The sequence below is a fragment of the Sciurus vulgaris genome, assembly GCF_902686455.1.
Source record: "Sciurus vulgaris genome assembly, chromosome: 16".
NCBI classification, from domain to species: Eukaryota; Metazoa; Chordata; class Mammalia; order Rodentia; family Sciuridae; genus Sciurus; species Sciurus vulgaris.
Genome location: NC_136477.1, coordinates 17,638,304 through 17,656,177, shown reverse-complemented (window position 1 = coordinate 17,656,177; position 17,874 = coordinate 17,638,304). Strand labels below are relative to the sequence as shown.

General features: G+C 57.0%; 1 protein-coding gene across 7 annotated transcripts in view; it reads left to right on the top strand.

The window, feature by feature from the left end:
• The window catches only part of PDE4C (phosphodiesterase 4C), a 187,969-nt gene that overhangs the window by 111,734 nt on the left and 58,361 nt on the right, over window positions 1-17,874 (top strand). The gene's annotated exons all lie outside the window — the stretch shown is intronic.

Here is a 17,874-nt window from a genome sequence, read left to right as displayed (position 1 = left end):
GCCTGAAACCCGACATTTCACTCAAGACCCCCCTCCTTTTTTTAAGGCAAGTGACTAATTCTGCTGCCAGGAAATGACCAGGAGGCTCTCGGGGCCTCTGCTTGCCTGTCTATAAAATAGGAAGAGGTTCACAATACTGGCTCGAGTCCTGACCCCAGTGGGCTGAGTCACTCTGCTTAGGAGAATCTTGGCCCCGTATTTATTTATTTTTGTGGCATGGGGGATGGAGCCCAGGGCTCAGACATGCGCGGTGAGGGCTCTACCACTGAGCGGCGCCTCTAGCCCTGACCGGGTAAGCACTGAGCAGCGGCTGTGTGACCATTATCTGGGGGTCCTCCGAGAACGGAGCCTCAGCTCCTCCCAGCGGCTGCGCCCCCTTTCCAAGTTCAGTTCAGCTATTTACCCACTCACTCAAGAAGTCAGTGCAGGCTGGGGTGGCGCTCGCCCACATGTGTGAGGCCCTGGGTTCCATCCTCAAGCACGACCACAAAGAGAACGTGTGGAACGCCCACTGTGTACGAGGCTGTGTCCTGCGCAGGTCAGCTCTGCCTTGTCATGGGGGACTCCCAGTGGGCAGCAGAAGGCACATGCTAGGATGAGGGACAGATGAGAATGTGAAGAACAGGGTGAGGGAGGATTTCCTGGCAGAGGCAGTGCTGGGCCATCAGGTGAGGAAGGGCCGGAGGAGCAGGTGCAAAGGTCCTGAGGCAGCTGGAGCCTCCTGCAGTGTGGGACAGGGGAGAGCTTGAGGTCCCAGCCCATGGCACTCAAGGTCCAATGGGCCAGAGTTTTATTCTGGGGACGGGGTGATCATGGAACAGGAGACTTGGGATGTGACTTGTGAGTTGTTCAGATAAGCTTCAGTTAGGCTTATCTGGGAGGGCAGGATTCTCCCCGGCTGGCCTCAGCGTTCCCGTCTGCCACGGACACCAGGAGGAAGCCTGTTGCAAGTCCCTGCTGCTCTCCTCGCCTCCCCTTTCCACCTCTATCTTCCTTGGCCCATCTCTCCCTTCCCCCACGGCTCTGGGGACGCTCGCTCCCTGGGAATGGGGGACAGGTGCCTCCGCTGACCTCTGCAGGCACCCTGGGCTCCACCCTTCCAGCAGCTTCTTCTGGGTCTGGTCAGAAAGAGGTGTGGTCACTGCCTCTGCCCTGGAGCTGGGATGGGACTGGCACCCAGAGGCTCCCTGGGGACATGGGCTGCAGGAGGTGACCCGCCCTGGCCCGGCCCCAGCAGGGAGGCCGCTGCTCTGCTTCCTGCTCCTCTGGACTCAGGCGTCGGGACTTTTCGTATCAGCGGAGTCCCACCCCACGTGGCCTTGTGTGTCTCTGGCTGGGGTCACGTTTTTTCGTGGTTCAGCCACAGATGTCGGGCTTCGCTCCTTTTGGTGGCTGGGTGATGCTGCCCGTGTGAATGGGCCACGTGCGTTTCTTCACTTATCGGTCCACCTCTGGGCGGTTTCCCCTCGGGCTGCTGGGGCAGGGGCCGCTGTGCGCATGCGTGGAGGAGTTCGGCCTGCGGTTCCCTGTGGTCCATGCCCAGGTGCAGGTGCGCCGTTGCAAGATCAGGTCACATCTCCCTCACTGAGCACCCGCCACTCCTCCGCGCATCCCCGCCAGCGTGTAAACGCTTTCCAGTTTCCCTGTGGCCACAGCAACATTTTTTTTTTAATCCTCCCCGTGTGATGGCTTTGTGATTCAGTCCAGACCTCCCACACACTCGGCAACCACCGAGCCTCACCCCCAACCCTTTCTCTTTTATTTAGAGACAGGGTCTCCCTGAGCTGCCTAGGGTCTCACTAAGTGGCTGAGGCTGGCCTCGAGCTCACAATCCTCCTGCCTCAGTCTCCTGAGCCGCTGGGGTTGAGGCCAGCGGATTGCTCTTTGTGGTTTTGATCTGTTTCCTTCATGGACGATTTGGTTGAGCCAGTGAGTCATTTTTGTTTCCTGTCCTTCTTGGCCGTTGGTGGATCTTCTTTGGAGAACTGTCCATTCAGATTCTTTGCCTGTCCTCCATTGGGTTCTTCATCGTTTGTATTGTTGAGTTGCGAGAGCTCTTTATATATTCTGGCTGTTTGACCCATGTCAGATTTAGGAAGGTGGATATCCTCTCCTATTCCGTGGGTCATCTTTTGACCCAACATAAACGTCCTCTAAGGGAGGAGTCCACTCACTCCACCGCGTTCTTCGCTTGCTGTGTGCTCCAGGCAAGGCAAACAGCCCCCCCACCGCTGCCCCCAGTCCTCCCCTCTGTCCGGCTCAGACCTCACCCCCAGCTGAGCGGCCCTCCTCCGAGGCCTCGGGGGCCAGCCTCACCTGCCTGGGCGGCCACGAAGCTGCGGCCATAGATGCTCAATAACGGAGCACGCGGAGCGTTGCAGGGTGGCGGGAAGCTCGCCAGCCCCGTGCGCTGCCCCCCGCCCCGCCCCAGGCCCGTGCGTGGGGATGGGACAACAAGGTCGCGCCCCAGCCTTCCCCCCACCTGGCTCCCAGCCCTCCCGGCTTCTGTCCCCGCCCTGGACTGACCCTGCCCGGCAGGAACTGACTGCGCCCTCCGGGGGTCCTTCCTGCCAAAACCAAAACAATCCAGAGGAGGGAAGAAAAACATCCCGGGCGCCTCCCCGCCACTTGCGGGAGTCGCACGGCCGGTGGCCTAACGTCTCCCACACCAGGGCGTCTCCACTCCGCCTCCGGCCGGCAGTGCAGCTTGGGCCTCAGTTTCCCCTCTGGTGAAATGGGAGCAATCGGCCCTTCTGGGGGCGGTGGGGGAGAGGGTCAGTCCCCGTGGAATGGCACCCAGAAGCCATCCCCATCCTGAAGAATAATGAGCGTCACCGAGTGACTCGGGAGCGGGCAGCACCTCCTTTGGCCTCCAGCAGGGGCCTCCAGGAGGGGCCTCCAGGGCCTCTGCCCAGGGACTGGGCCTGACCCCGGTTTCCCGCCTGTTTGCTGGAGCGCGGAGCGGGGGCTGCAGCCTCTCCCACTTCTCACCTCCCTGCGTCTGTCTGTCTCCCGTCTGTCTGTCTCCCCGGCTCTCCCCTCTCCACCTCAGGATCCCCCCGGCCAGGCCCCCTGAGTCCACTAGGCCTGGCCAGCGTTGGGGCCCAGCCTTCTGGACAAACCCAGATCCAAACCTGCCCAGCGCCCCGCAGCCCTGCCTGCCCTCAGGGCCCCTTTACTGCGGCCTGGAAGCCCCAAAGGGCCAGGGAGCCCCTCCCTCGCCCGCCCGGGAAGCCCCGTAGCTCAACCCGCAGGGAAGCAGCACCCCCGCCCCCGCCACTTCTAGAGGGGAACCCCAGGCTGCGGCCCCAGTCCCAGGGGCCTCCCGGGTCACCTCAGTCCAGCTGCGGGGCTCTGTGGCTCTCGGGCTGCCCGGAGCCCGCGGTCCCTGGGCTCCTCCGCCGGCCGGCTGGGTGGCACCTGCCCCTCCGGGAGCTTCCCAGCCGCAGGGCTGGCGGGGGCCCAGTGGTGCCCGCTGTCTGCTGCTGGCCAGGAACGGGGAGCAGAGCGGGCAGCTGAGGGGGCTTGGGGCTGGGACAGCGCAGATGCCACGCAGGACGCCAGGCACGGACTCGGGCTGGGAGCTCCAGGCCCTCCTGCGGCGTCAGGTGGGGACAGACGCCAGGGAGGTTCTGGGCTCCTCAGCGCGACTGCCCTTGGGGAGCCCCCTGTGCCTCCCGAGCTCCTGGGGACCTCCTCCCGGCCTCGCCTTGACCCTACGGCGGGAGGGGATCCATGTCCGCCGTGGACCCCACAGTGGGCCCTGGGCCTCGCCCACTGGAGGCCGGGCTGGAGGCTGGGACTGAAGGAAGAACTGAATGAAAAAATGACTCCTGTACATCCGGGAGCCAGACCCCAGCCAGACCCCGGTCGGCAGCACAGCCAGCGCCCCAGGGGAGGTGGGAAGACTGCAGGAGTCCAGGGTGGCCCGCGGGTGACAGACACCATCCCCCCAGGCAGAGCGAGCCCACGGCGGGGCCAGAGTCAAGCCCTGGGTTCAAATCCTCCACTGCTGCTCTGGCCCCAGGGCACCCTGCGCCTCAGTGTCCCCTCTGGGAACCGCTGGTGCTGGAGTCCCGGGTTTTGGGGTGGGGCCGTGAGTCTGTGTGACGCCAGTTCGGGCTTCTCATCACCGGCAAAGATCAAGGTCACAGAGAGCAAGTCAGAGAGAGCTGGAAGGTCAGGATTGCATCAGGAGGGAGCTGGCACCTGCTCAGGCAGGCGGCCCGCCTCCTGGGACGCTGACACCTCTGAGCTTCCCACTGGCCCTTCCAGGCTCCTTACCCAAACCCCTGGGTCCTCAGAGCCTGTTTCCTTCCCCGCGAGATGCGCCCAGACAGGCGCCCCTCTGCCAGCAGAATTGTCCCCAGCCCTGTTCCCTTCCCCCCACTGCCATATTGCTCCCCGGAAGCAGCAAAGCAGCAGCACCACCTCCTGGGGCGCCTTGCTTCTGCCCAAATGGTGGCCTGAGGGGACCCGTCCTGTCTACAGCCCTCTGTGGCTCCAGCTCCCTCAGGGTAAAAGCCAGGCCTCCCCAGAGGCTCTGCCTGCTCTTGCCCCCCTGCCTCCTCCCCTTCCTCCTCCTCAGGCCACCTCGGGCTCCCGGCTCTCCAAGTCAGCCATGCCCCTGCCTCCGTGCCTCCACCTGGGACCACGTCTCTTCAACTTCTTTTAGGTTGCAGCTCAAATATCACTGCCACCCACGTGTCCTTTCTCCCTCCGCTGCCATCGGGAGTCCGTTTGGGTCATGGTTCTGCCCCAGTTCCTGTATACAGCCGGGGCTCAATCATTGTGTTCGCAAATAATCATGCTGATAATAGGGGTCATTTTGCCTCCGGTGCACCAGGCCCTGGGCCAGAGACTGGGGACAGAGCTGCTGACAGTTGAGGCCAGTCTCTACCCTGTGGGACTCGTGGTCTGGGGACAGAGAGAGAAACAGAGGACGTTCAGCACCTGAAGAAATAAACGGGGACCGTGGCGCAGGCAGCGGAGGCATCACAGGCAAACCCGGGCCAGCAGGGCGGCAGGGAGGGCTTTCTGCAAGAGGCGGCCTCAGGGCTGAGGCCTGAATGCAGGGAGGGCTGGGGAGGCCAAGACCCATGCACAGGCCTCCAGTGGAAGAGGCTTGGATACGTGCGGGAGGCCATGGAAGGGGGCCGTGTGGGAGGGCGGTGGGCTGGACCCTTAGGGGCTTCATGTGCCCTGAGAGGGCCGGTCTTCACCTTAAGAGGAACAGGGAGCCAGGTGTGTGGTGCAGTCCAGTAATCCCAGCAGCTGGGGAGGCTGAGGCAGGAGGATCGCAAGTTCAAAGCCAGCCTCAGCAAAAGTGAGGCGCTGAGCAACTTGGTGAGACCCTGTCTCCAAATAAAATTCAAAATAGGACTGGGGATGCGGGTCAGTGGTCCAGTGCCCCTGAGTTCAATCCTGTTACTAACCAAAAAAGGAACAGGGATGCGGGACGTGGGAGGGTCTTGAGGGGAATGGGCTTGGTCTGTGCTCCCCGCAGGAACCTGGTGATTATTTTTCATGGGTTCACAGAAGGGAACACTGAGGCTGGAGAAGTGAAGTTGCTCATCTGCCACCCCAGGTCACAAGTCCCAGCCAGGAATCTGCATCCTCCGTGCTGCCCTGTCACAGCTGACACCAGGCACAGAGGGAGAGGGACAGAGCAGCACGGTGGCTCCCCAGGGCTCCCCTCCTGCCCCTCCCGGCCCACAGCCTCACTGAGGGACTTTCACACAGGGAGGAAGTAGTGACAGGCAGTTTCACAAGTTGGTGACTGAAGCCACAGGCCGGTTTCGATTTGCAAACAGTAGCATCCTGCTGCTACCGCCTGCTGCAGCCAGGGGAGCTTTGCTCCGCCCCTACCCTTGAGTGGCATCCGTGCACAGAAGGAAGCAGCAAAGGCCCGCAGGCTCCAGGGAGGGAGGGCAGTGTGGGCTGAGCTGCAGCCCGAGGTTCGGGCCTGTAGGCAGCATGCGTACTGAGCCTTCATCCCCTTACCCTGGATCACTCATCCAGTTAACAGCCCATGCTTACTTGATGCTTTTCTGCATTCACATATTTTATTTTTTTCCCCGTGAGCATGTAGTAAGTGCTCATTTAGCTATCCCAACTCTCCAGCAGGAACTGATCCTGTTGACCCCTTGATTTCAGACTTCTGAACGCTCAGTGAGAAAAGAAATTTCTGTTGTTTAAAGCCATCTAGGTCGAGATGATTTGCATTCTTTCTGACCCCCAGCTCCTGCTGAGTATCTCTGTGCCACCCGTTTTTACCTTCTCCATGACTCTGGGTTCTTTTGTGCTCTTCTGATGCATTATAGGAATTCTTTATGTATGGTTTATACTACTTCTTCGTCAGTTCAGTACAGAGGCTCTTTGACTTATGGTGGGTCTATGTCCTGGTAGACCCACCATAAGTTGAAAATATCATAAATTGAAAATGTATTGAGTCTATGTAACCAAACATCCTCGATCCGCCACAGTACCCTGCATAGTACCAGTCTTCCCTCCTCATGACCTCATGGTTAACTGGGAACTGTAGCTCATTGCTGGTGCCCTGTATCTTAAGATGTGCCCCACATTGCTAGCCCAGGGAAAGATTAAACTTTAAAATTTGATGTAGTTTCTACAGGATGAATACTGTTTTTTGCACCATTGTAAAGCCAAACAAATTGTAAGTTGAACCATCGGAGTTGAGGACCATAAGTGTACTGCCAATGTCTTCCTCTGGTTTGCAGCTTACCTTTTCATTTCCTTCAAGGTGACTTTTGGTGAACAAAAAGTCCTACTCTTAATGTATGCACATTGAATTTTAAACAAAATTTGGTACTAGGATTGAACACAGGGCACTTTACCACTGAATCACATCCCCAACCCCTTTTATTTTCTTTTATTTGGAGACAGAGTCTCACTAAAATGTTGAGGCTGGCCTCAAACTTGCAATCCTCCCGATTTAGCCTCCTAAATTGCTGGGATTACAGGTGTGTACCACTGTGCCCCATGTGACTAATCTTTACTTACTTACAGACAATGCCCATGGGCTCTTACTTGGGAAGATTTTTTTCCCTTAAGTTTGCTTATATTTTCTACCAAGACATTAAAATTTTTATTTTATTATATTTTTGCATGTAACCCCCTTAAGCCACATGGAGTTAAGTTTTGTGAGTGGTGTGAAATAGGGAATCAATGTCTTTGTTTCCAACAAATTCCCACCTCCCAGATCTTCTTATGGAGTAGACTTTCCTGTCCACTGCTGGGACAGACTGTGTCTATCTTGCAGCAAATCTCCTGATTTGCATAGGGCTGTCAGTGGGCATTTAATTCCAATCCATTGGTTAATGTGCCTCCCCCTCTGGCAATATCTCTCTGACTTAATTATAGGGTTTGTAATTGGTCTTAATATCTGGTAGAACCAGTAGTGTCACCCTGTTCTGGAGAAGTGTCCTGGCTATGTGCAACCCTCTGTTCTTCCAGGAAAAAAATTGAATCATTTTGTCAAGTTCCAGGGAAAACCTTGTTGTGGTGTTGATTGGGATTGTGTTGAAACTACAAATGGGGATAATCAATATCTTTATGAACTTCAGTTTTCCTGTCCATGAGTATGGTACACCCACTATCTCCTTGTCTCCATGATCATGGTATACCACTATCCCTGTTCTCTCATTAGTCTCTCTCTCGTTTGCTCTATCTCTTTTCTTTTTTTTTTTTTTGGAAGAGAGATACTAAGTCTTTATTGGGAAGAATGCGCAGCCACCTTCCCCAACTGCAGGTGATGAGACACACTCAGGCCAGGATGAGGAGGGACATGCCTTCAAGTTGGTAGTGTACAGCTCCATCCAGCCAGCTCCCTAAGTGGAGTTGGTGCTTGTAAACCTCTCCTTCGTGGTCAGGGCCTCCTCCTGATGCCACTGTGTTGACCATGAGCTCTTAGTCCCTCAGTCACTGTGGCCCCCAGCAGGTGGGTCCTGAGTGGCAGGTGCCAGTCTGGATTCTGACCTGGAGGAGGCAACCTGAGCCCAGAAGCACCTTTATCTTGGCCATTCAGCTCCCAGGCCCTTCATTAATCTCTCTTTTTGAAAATTCGTTTCACTTTATTTTTAATTGACACATAAACTTGTACACATTTATCAGGTAAGTGCAATGCTTTGATTCATGTATACATTGTAAGGATCAACTCATATTTATCACCCTAATCACTTATCGTTGTTTGTGGTGAGAACATTCAGAACCCTCTGCTCTGGTTATTTTGAAGTGTCGGATACACTATTGCTGACCACAGTTACCCTTGTGTGCATTGGAACACTAGAAATTACCCCAATTATCCAACTGCAGTTCTGTTCCTGTTAATGGATGGCTCCTGCCTATGTTCTCAGCCTCCAATAATGACCATCCCAATCTCTACTTCTAGAGATCAGATTTAGGTTCCACACTGCTGGTTCCTGGCTTGTTTCACTTCACATTATGTCCTCTGGGTTCCTCCATGTTACCACAAATACTGGATTCAGTTCCTATTCATGGCTAAATAGTATTCCACTGTGTATATGTGCTACGTTTCCTTTATCCCTCCATTTACTGATGAACACTTAGATTGTTTCCATTTCTTGGCGATTGTGAATAGTGCTGTCATGAAGGTGGGTGTGCAGATGTCTAACTGATATACTGATTTTATTTCTTCTGGATCATATGGTAGTTCTATTTTAAATTTTTTTTTGTACCAGGGATTAAACCTAGGGATGCTTAACCACGGAGCCACATCCCCAGTCAGTTATTTTCTATTTACAGACAGGGTCTCCCTGAGTTGCTTAGGGCCTCATCAAGTTGCTGACCCTGGCCTTGAACCTGTAATCCTCCTGCCTCAGCCTCCTGAGTTGCTGGGATGACAGGCATGTGCCCCCACATCTGACCTTTATTCCTTCTCCTTGATGCAGGGGTCCCTGAATCTGATTTTCATGTCACCAAATTATTTCTCTTGGTGTTTCTAATTCTACCATGAAGTCGCCTCACACTTGACATTCCTGCCTGGTACTTTTCTGAGGTTTTGTTGCTGTTTTGTCTTTGAAGGACCCACTTTCTTGAGCCCAGCCTCTCCCCTGCCTGATTTAGGGTTTGGGGGTGCACGTCAAGCTCCTTTTTAGCCCCCGGTCTGTTTATTTTCCTGGTCTGCCTCTAGCGGAAGCTGTGGTTTACAGCATGGACTCTTTTCCCGGTGCATAGAAGGACGTCTCCAGATCTGGCCATTTGGTTCTCTGATGACAGAGGTAGGAATAAAAATGATCCCCACCCCCATTTTCTCACTCAACAATCGACACATTGCTTGGGAGGCTGAGGCAGGAGGATCACGAGTTCAGGGTGAGCCTGAACAGCTGAGCAAGACCCTGTCTCAAAAATAAAATGTAGAAAGGGGCCAGGGGTGTAGCTCAGCGGTAGAGTGTCCCTGGGTTCAATCCCCAGTACTGGAAAACAAAAATCAACACATAAACTTCTGTGGGCCGGACGCAGGGGCGCACACCTGTCATCCCAGCAGCTTGGGAGGCTGAGGCAGGAGGATCAAAGTTTGAAGCCAGCCTCGGCAACTTATTGAGGCCCTAAGCAACTCAGAGAGACCCTATCTCTAAATAAAATACAAAAAAGGGCTGGGGATGTGGCTCATTCAATCCCTTCCTGGTTAAAAAAAAAAAAAAAAAAACAAAACTTCTGTGACCTCTGGTCACCAATGAGAACGTGGGGCAGCCACAGCTTGTCCTGTGCAGACGCCAGCTGGATCCCCGCTAATTCAGTTCCATGTTGACATTCTCCACCTGGAGACAGCATCAGCTGCCACAGGTTGAGGCTCGGTTCTCCATTGTTGCTCCCCATGCCCATCACCAGCCCCTGGGAGCTTTCCCTGTGCTTTGACTGTAAATTGGGGTTCTTGGGCCCTTCTTCTGGTAGAGTTCATTTGTTTGAGAGGCTCACAGAACTCAGAGAAACATTTTACATGCCTTTCTTGGCTTAGGATAAAGGGTAATAAGAGGGATGTGGAAAAGAGGCACCTGACGTAAGGCATGCTGGGAAGGGCAGGGAGCTTCCATGGTTTCTGGGTGTGCCACTCTGCAGGAACCTCTGACTGTTCCCTGTCTGAATGCTCTCTGAATCCTATCCTTCTTGGGCTTTATGGAGGCCTCATTAAATAGGCACGACTGATGATCTTCTTAACCAACTGTGATCAAATCCATCTTTAGGCCCTCTTCCCTTCCCTGAGGCTGAGGTGGGGACGAAGGTCCCAGCCTGCTAATCCTGCCTTGCTCTTTCCAGTGACTAGTGCCCCTGCTTAAGAGGCTACCTAGGGGCTGCTGCCACTGGTCACCTTGTCAGCATGCAGCAAGAAAGGATGGCAGGGAAGAAGGCCAGGGCTCGGCCACTGAGGAGGAGCTTCCGCAGCACCCGGCCCATCTCCCCGGAGTCCTGAACGTAGGGCCAGACCCAGGGCCCCATGCGAGGTGCACCGGTGGGCGGCAAGTCCCTTCCCCCAGGGTGTGGCCAGCTATGATCTGCTCGAGTCACCTCAGCCCCCCGTTGGCGGGGGCAGGATGCGCACTGGTGTCTGCCCTGCGGGGTCTCCAGGAGTAGAACGGCCAGCTGCCATCTCTGGCCAGACCTCCCTGGCTGGCCCGGGCACTCGGCTTGTCAGTGGCACGTCCTCTGGGCCACCCTCCAGGAGGAGTTGAGATCTCCCTGCATCCAGGAGCCCCGATGTCATTTTTAAATGGCTTGAGTCATGGGAAATACCAAACACGGCTGGCCTGTCCTCAAGAGTGCGTGTGACCTGCAGGCCGTCCCAACAGTGGCCAGGTGGTGGACCCTGAAGCCAAGACCCTCCCCACATGAGGCTCTTGCAAATTCCAAGGTCACATGCCCACATCTCAGACCTGAGACTGCACTTGGGACCAGCTGGGCCCCAGCCAGAGCCTTTTGGGTGTTTTTTAAATTTTTGTTTTTGTTTTTTCTTGGAGCCAGGGATTGAACTCAGGGGCACTCGACCACTGAGCCACGTCCCCAGCTCTATTTTGTGTTTTATTTAGAGACAGGGTCTTGCTGAGTTGCTTAGGGCCTCGTTTTTGCTGAGGCTGGCTTCGAACTGAGACCCTTCTGCCTCAGCCTCCCGAGTTGCTGGGATGACAGGCATGGTCACTGCAGGGGAACCCCAGCTGCACCTCCCCACCCTCAGGGTCCCAGCTAGTGTCACAGCTTTGGGGGCCACAGGTTGGCACCCTGGGGTCTGTTTCCCATCTGTACCTGGGAGGGGCAAGGACCCCTTTGGTTCTGGGCTGCGGAGGGTCCACAGAGCAGAGCTGGGGGTAGATTAATGGCTCCAGAGCTAACTCTGTCCTTGTCACCATGTTTCCCCCGTCTCTCTCCATTCTCTGTCTCTCTCACGGTCTCTCTCTCTACCCACCTGTCTTTCCCAGGGTCCTCTTGTGTCTCTGTCCCCGGTAGATGGGACCCGGCTGACACCCCCTTCCTAGTCCGACATTCGCAGGGCTACTCCAACTGAAGATCAGCCACTCGTTGGCACCTGGGTGATGGCGAGATGGCAGATGTGTCCTTTACAGGCTGGGTTACATCAGCATGAAATAAACAGACTCGGCTGACGGGGCCAGGAAACACAATCCCTCCAGATTCGCCCTGACGTCCGTGCTGGGGTCCCAGCTACTCAGGAGGCCAAGGCAGGAGGATCGCTGGAGGCCAGAATTTCGGGGCCACCCTGGGCAACATAGCAAGAGTGGGCTCTACGGAAGTAAATGAGGGCATTGCGCTTACCCCTCCTGCCGGTGCCTACTGCCCCAGATCCCCGCAACTGGCCCTGCAGGGGCCCCAGGCAGGGCGTCTCTGCGCCCACCGAGCAGATGAGGAAACCGCGGCGCAGTGCGCAGGCCCGGCCCTGTGTGCCGCGGCCCGCCGTGTGGCCGGGATGCTTTGTATTCAGTCCAGCAGGTTAATATTTACACGGCTCGGCACCCACGTGTGTTGTTTTGAAGAAAGAAAAAGAACAGGCTCGGGGACGTGGTTGGCGCCTTGGGTCGCAGAGACCCTCCGCGGGGCCAGGCGTGCCAAGCGGCGCCACGCGCGCGTTTCCAAAACAGAAGGTCTCGCCGCAGACACGCGGGGTCGGGGACACAGAGCAGGTGGCTGTTGTCTGAGTCGGGTTTCAGGTGTGACCCACACACGGTGCGGTCGGAGGCAGCAGCCCCGGAGGGGGGTGGGCATCAGCACAGGACGAGCCCAGCTGGCAGCTGGAGGCCCTGAGGCCACCCCCACCCGAGCACCCCCACCCTTGGTGAGCACCCTGGACAGCGGGCGGGCACACTGGCTTACAGAGCCCCAGGTCCACCGGGGGCGAGGGCACTGAGGTCATTCCTGCAGCCGGGGTGAAGGGTCAGCCCATGGCCATCTGCAGGTGGCCAAAGCCACCCCCCATTTTTTTCCAGTGCTGGGGATGGAAAGGAGCGCCTCAGCAGGCCAGGCGCTCCTCCACCGAGCTCATTTCTGATGCCCCTGGTCCCACTTTACAGCTAGTGCCATTGAGGCCAGGAAGTGGTGGACCCAAATCTGGCCCTGGACGCTGACCCTCTCTAGGAAGGACACAAGGGAGGATGCTCTTGGGGTCCCTGCAAATCCTCAGCAAGCAGCTCCATCCTCCCGAGCCTCAGTTTGCCTATCTGTAAAATGGTGATGCTTCTGGAACCAGCCTGTGGTGGGGCTTTGTGGCTGTCGAGGCCACCTCTGGGAAGGTCCACTGGTCTCGGGGGTGTTGGTGGCCCTTTGCATGGCTGCCACGCTGGTTCTTGGTCCTGAGAGCGCCTGCCAGGACACCCCAAAGCTCCTCTCTGCTTCAGATCCTCCGGCCCCATCCCTGGTGGCCCTGGCCCCTGGTGGGTGGCCTTGAAATGCCACAGTGCAGCACCCCCAATGGCATCTGGCCTCCTCTGGGGCCAGGGATGCATTAGAATCTAGAATCCTCCCCCCTGGTCCTACCCAATGGGCCAGGCGACCCTGGCCACCCCAAACTCAGCCTCAGCCTTATCAATTGTCCTCAGTGTTCTGCAAAATGTCAGAGCCGAGGATGTCATGAAGGCAGCCCCTGGAATGATCATGGTCCCTCACACCCCAGGACCTTTGCACATGCTGTGCTTTCTGCCTGCGACTCTAGTCCCCAATTTGTACCTCTAAAGCTCCTCCAGATTTGAACAGGGATCGTTTCCACCAGAAAGTCCTCTAGAATGAACTCCACCTAGAGGGAGCCCGGCTCTGGCTTCTCCCTCGGAGCATATTATACAGCTTCTGATTCCTCACTTCCGGTGACGTCTGCATTAATATCCGCCTCTGGTTGACCGGGAGCCCTCAGCAGGCAGGGACAGGGCATTTGATTCATGGTTGTATCTCTAGAAGATGGCATACAGTAGGTGCTCAATAAAGGGTGACAGAGGGGCTGGGTGTGGGTCTGTGGTGGGGTGTGTGCTTCACATGGGTGAGTCCCTGGCTTCCATGCCCAGCACTGATAAATGAAAGTGGTGTTCATCACTGACCTCAATAAACAATGCAGATTCAGTCAGTCTTTGGACTCCCTCTTTATCTCACTCACCAGGCCTCAGTGCGCAGGGTCACGTAAGCAGCCACATTTTTTTTTAGACAGAGTAGAAGGGAGATGAACAGGACCGGTGCACCATATATGCAGGTATAAAATGTCCCAGTGAAACCCCAGTAATTGGTACAATTAATATATGTTCATCATAAAAAGGAAAATAACTTTTAGCATAAATATATCCCAAATATTGCACGGACATATTTATACTTTAGAAACCGGATCCAGTGACTGGGCATGGCGGCTCATGCCTGCTACCCGTGACTTGGGAGGCTGAGGCAGAAGGATCACAAGCTTGAGGCTCTCAGCAATTTAGTGAGACCCTGTCTCAAAAAAAAAAAAAAAAAATTTTTAAAGGGCTGGGGATGTGGCTCAGTGGTAAAGTGCCTCTGGGTTCAATCCCCAGTACAAAAAAAAAAAACAAAAAAACAAAAAAAAAGGATTTATTATTTATCTGAAATGAAAATTTAATTGGGTCACCTGTGTTTTATCAGGCAACCCTGATCTGTTCTCATGCCCACTTTATGGAGGAGGGAGTAGAGGCCCAGAGAGGTTAAACAACAGGTCCAGGGCAGCACAGCCAGGACGGCAGGGGGAGACCCAGGCTGGACGTGGGCCTGGTGCCTTGAGCGCCCCCTGGCCGGGCCCTTGCCTCTTTCCCAGGCCTGGCTGGAGGCCCCCCGGGAGAGGGTCCTGGCTCATGGACCGCAGGGCCCTCTGCACCCCGGAGGGGCTCATCCCGCTGACCACCTGGACTCGGGCATCCAGAGAGGTTCTGGCTGCTCCCCTGCGAACAGCTGGTCTCATGTCACTGTAAACAGCCGGCATCCAGAGACGCACATTGTCACAGTGCCCATCTTTCGGTGTGACTTCTCTGTGACCTGGAACCTTGCCCCTGTCACTGGATACTTAGTAAACAGCACCCTGGCGGGGGGTGGCCGCGTCCTGTCGGGGTGCGGTTGGTGGCCAGGGGCAGGCCCCCATTGAAACCCAGGACCTGACACCCGACTGGCCACCGGCGCTGGCCTCCTTCTGACGCTTTGTAAGCCGGGACTCCTCGCGAGCTCTTACCGACGCTGGGGCGGGGCTAGCAGCCTGGCTCAGTATTTCCTTTTCCTTTTAATTTTTTTAGTTGTAGATGGACATCTCTTTATTTATTTTTTATGCAGTGCCGAGGGTCGATCCCGGTGCCTCACCCGTGCCAGGCCAGCGCTCCAGCCCTGAGCCTCCACCCAGCCCTGCCTTCATGTTTTCTTAGCTGGCAGCCTCTCTACACAGGGCTCCGATTCTCTGTAAATAAGAACCCTTAATCCCAGCGGCTGGGAGGCTGAGGCAGGAGGATGGCGAGGTCAAAGCCAGCCTCAGCCACTTAGCGAGGCCCTAGGCAACTCGGTGAGACGCTGTCTCTAAATAAAACACAAAAAGGGGATGGGGATGTGGCTCAGTAGTCAAGTGCCCCTGGGTTCAATCCCCAGGACCAAAAAAGAAAAGAAGCCGATCTTTCTAACCCACTCCGTGCTCCTCCAAGGGTCCGCAAACTGGAGACCACGTAAAAATGGATTTCACATTTGCCAATGATTGGGGGAAAAAACCTTGAAGACGCCTCTTGGGCGGCACGTGGAAATGACACAGATTCAAACTCCAGCCTCCGGGTGGGAGTGCAGGCCCCAGGCACCGCGGCTCATTCACCCGCAGCGCCTCGGCTGCTTGGCGCAGCGGGGGACCTCACGTTTGCAGCAGAGACCGACCCACACGTCCAGCCCGCAAAGCCTCAAATATTTCCTCTCTGGCCCCGTGCGGAGGACGCTTGCCCACTTCTGGTCTGAGCTCCGCAGCAGTCGCCGCCCCGTCCTGTGCTTCGGACCCTATTGACAGTCAGCGACCCGGCGAGTCCAACACTGCAAACAGCCAGTCCCCGCCTTTGCCAGACTCCCGTTCCGCCTGATGCCCTGGCATGTCCGAGGCAGACAGAATATTTGGTCTCTGATCACTTAATGTGTCCCGGGAGTGTCAACAGTTGCCCCTGGCAAACACAACAAAGATAAGACGGAAAGAGTGACTGAGAATCAGGTCACGCTCCTGACACGTCTGGGCAGATCACAAATGCTGAACCGAGCAGCTGGACTACTTTCTGCTGAGAGTAATGGGGAGCCATAGAGGGTGCGTGAGCAGAGCAGGGCCATGCTCCGCTGGGACCCCGGGAAGGAAGGATGTCTCCGGATCTTGGATTTCCAACCTGTGCCGGGGGCTGAGGTGCCAGACGGCATTTTTCCAGGTCTGAATCTGGAAGCACTTGGGTTGCAATGAGCAGGCTCCACGGGGCAGGCCAGTGCCATACTGAGCAGGGGCTTTGCCTCCCCCACAGGCACCAAGCTGCTCTGCAGGCCACTCACACAGTGTGGGAGGCACCGAGGTCTGGGACCAGGGCTGAGGCTGGGAGGCCCTTGGGAGGCCATGGTCAGGTGACTGGGATGTGACACTGTGGTGTCATCCTTCCATGCATGTGCAGATAGCCCCCAATCCAAAACACCCCCAAGTCAGAAATACTTCTGGTCCCAAGCATTTTGGACAAGGGACGTGCAAGCTGTTGCACATTCATGGAGCAGCGTCACCTCCCGGCGTGGCTGAGACCAGCCGCTTTCCACGGAAGTTGCCATCAGGACGAGCCCCACGCACACACGCGCGTACTGACGCTCCGCAGCCCACCTGCAAACCCGCGTGGCCACGCGGGTCCCGCGGAGTCAAGAAGCAGAGCGGGGCAGGAGGCGGTCCCTTGAGGGTCGCCTCTGCTGGGCCTGCTCAGCACCACAGACCCCACGGACCTCGGTGCGCGACCCAGGTTCCAGATGAAGAGACCGGGGCTCAGAGAAGTGCTGCCCCGCGCCCCGGGTCCTCCGGGGAGAAAGGGTGGCGCGGACGGCCCAGGCCGGGCTCTGACTCGCCCTCCTCCCTGAGCGCCGCCCCTGGATCCGGAGCTCCCCGTGGAGAAGCCACCCCTCCGGGGACTGTGGCCCCAGCGCCTTCCGCTCCCAGGCTCTGCTCCAGCCTCTCCCCAGCCTCGGTTCTTTGCCCTGTGGATCCAGTCCCCCTATTCATCACCCTGTGTGTATCTCCCAAATAAAGCCTGACGCTCAGCCAGAGTTCAAGACCCTGCCCGGCGTGACCTACCTACATCACAAATATTCAAGGACCGCTGGAAACTACCAAGCTGACTTGTGCTGTCCTCAGGGGTCTGGCGGAGTCAAAGCACAGCCCCAGCAGAAGACGGACTGAACGCAGGACCAGGCTGCAGTCCCACAGAACCACGAGGGCAGTCGAGGAGATGCCTGGCTCCCTGGCAAACTCCTCTGCATCCGTCAAAGCCCCAGCTCCAGTGTCCTCTCTGCCTGAAGCCTTCCCAGGACCCTCCAGTTCCATCCTTCCCTCTGGCTCCATCCGGACTCCAAGGGGCTGAAAGTGTCTGCGTCCCTCTTTGCTCCCCACCAGGACTCTCCCTGTTCTTTGTCCTTGTGGTGGCAAAGATGGCCTTTATCAACCAAGTGAGCCCCCAGCACCCAGAGAGATTGGCCTCACCCACGTCACCTGTGCATCCCTGGACCAATCTCTATGTCTCTGGTAACCAAAGGCTCTAGCTGACCGGATGGGGTCTCGTAGTCACAAGCGAAGCCAGGAAAGGGGGCTGGCTCCAAGCCACCAACAGGCAGGCAGGGGGGACAGAGTCCTCCAGACCCTTGTTCTGAGGGCGTCCGGTCCCCCTGCACCTGTTTCCTCACTGCACACGGAGCTCGGCAGCGCGAAGGGATCGGGCACAGGCGGCGGCCGCATCCCTGCCCTGGACCATGTGTCCCTGTGAACCCGCCTCCTGCCCAGATCCTGCCCCGTGTGCAAGTGCCGATGGCCACGGGCTGTCACCACTTCCTCCTGGGCCCCTTGCCCTGGCCCGATGCTTTCTGGGGACTTTCCTGAACACTGAAAGCGAGGTGGCGCTGGGGCGGGGGCGTTGGCTGGACAAGGGCGAGCCCCGGGGTCGTGTCACCGCTGCGGGCCTCTGTCAGAGGGCGCAGCTCGCCTCCGCGACGCGGGGACTCTGCACGGGGACGCGCCCTGCGCTCCATGTGCACCTGGGGCCTGGCGCGCTGCGTGTGTCTGTGTACCCATCGCCGCGCGCGGAGCCCGGGGCACAGACCGCTCTTAGCAGAAAGGGCGCGGAGACTGGGGGTGCCGGAGCCTGGGGTGCAGGGCTCATGTGG